Here is a 1,830-nt window from a genome sequence, read left to right as displayed (position 1 = left end):
GATGATAATATGTATGGTATTGTCTTTGACTGAACCAATATAGTATATTCATAATGGGAAAATTCATCTGGTATGCTGTAATGATAGACATTGAATGTATAAAAAAAGTCTTTTTATTAAAGCAATTAAGTTCATTCTATTTCTCTAGCTTTAATTCTCTTTCTTTCTCTGTCATATCCCTTACCACATCCCCACACCTAGAAATAATACATTCTGGGACCAGCAGATGACGTAATGGTTAAATTGCTGGAATCTCACATAGTTGGTCACAGTTCAAGACCCAGACCCAGGAACTTGAAACTCACACTGGTCATGTATGCACATGTGCCCAAAATCCTGAGGGGAAAATGGAGGAGAAGGGATTTAGGCTTGGCCATCCCCCCTGAGGATGATTTCTCTCTTTCTGTCTCTGTATCTCTTTCTGTCTCTCTCTGTCTCTCTGATGAGTACACACATCCTACAACAAAAAGACAAGAAAAGAAAAGATATAAGAAACTCTTGTCTATTCTCCCACTTGGACTTCCTTGATTGCAAACCTTGTAAATCATCTCAAGCCAGAGATTTACTCTCAATAAACAAGGGGCTGTCAATTTCACAGCTATCTTTTGGACCTTTTTAGAAGAAAATACTTAAAATCTACATGGTAGAACTTTAGTTTTGTCCCTGTACACATTTCAAAAGGTGGGATTTGGGGGAAGGATTACATCATAGAATCCTATTGAGATTGCTTCTCTCTCTTTCTCTCTGTCCCTCTTGTCCTCTGTCTTTATTTAATAAAGGAAAATAAAAGATAAACGTCAAAGAAAAATACATGTAGCTTACTATCTTATTTTAGTAATATAATAGTAAAAAGTTCTAATTAAAAATAAATTTCAGCTTAAAAATATAGAATTTCTCTTGTTCTCTAGGATTATTATGGGAAAACTTTGCAACTTTAACATGATATTAGCTGAATTATTTTATGTAAATATTTTCATAGGAAAGGAGTATGATAAAAAAGAGGCTTTACAGATTTTGTACAATAAAGTTTTTTTAAGTAACAAAAATTTTATACCTCTTCAGTTGGGCTTGCTTACTCCATAGTGACCCATTTATAAAACTATAAAGAATAATATATGTTATTTATTTTGTTCTTCCAACATGTTTTTATAGTTCTATATACAGTTAGGATACAGTTAGGAAACACAGATTTGCCATTAACTGTGCTTACAAACCTCCAAAATGTTCTCAGAATATACTACTAACTAAATTATTTCACCAATATTCTTCCTCTAAATCAAAAGTAGTACTGGTTTAATGACTGTTATTTTGACTACACTTATTCCTCACACCAACCTACTAAATTTTGTCATGTTTCTCTTATGAAGTATCTTCCTTTTTATTTTGTAAACTGCTTTCTGAATTTAAAGAAATAGAGGAGAGAATTACTAGGTCAGAAATCTTTATCATACTACAGGAAAGATTGTACACAATCAATGCAAAACTCAGTAAAACATGATGAACTTGCCAATGTAAGCCTATAGTAGAAATAAAACCATGCTCTTGTCAAAAATGTCATACATCTATTAAGTTACTATTGATTGTTATCTGTTATGTAAAAGAAGCTTACCTTTTATTTAAGCAAAAATTTTTAGAATGACTTTATAGTCCTAAAATTGTAATATTCAGGATAATATATCACTAACTGATAAACCCAAATTGACCTCTTTAATTTTTTTTTCTTTACAAGACACATTTAATTTAAAATGCATTTTAATTATTCACTTCAATAATCAATATCTTATTTTCTGGAGGTTTTACTTTTTTTCAGTAGTGTCGATTTAAAATAAT

The sequence above is a fragment of the Tupaia chinensis genome, unplaced genomic scaffold (assembly GCF_000334495.1).
Source record: "Tupaia chinensis unplaced genomic scaffold, TupChi_1.0 Scaffold000050_1, whole genome shotgun sequence".
Lineage (NCBI taxonomy): Eukaryota > Metazoa > Chordata > Mammalia > Scandentia > Tupaiidae > Tupaia > Tupaia belangeri.
This window is presented reverse-complemented; position numbering follows the sequence as displayed.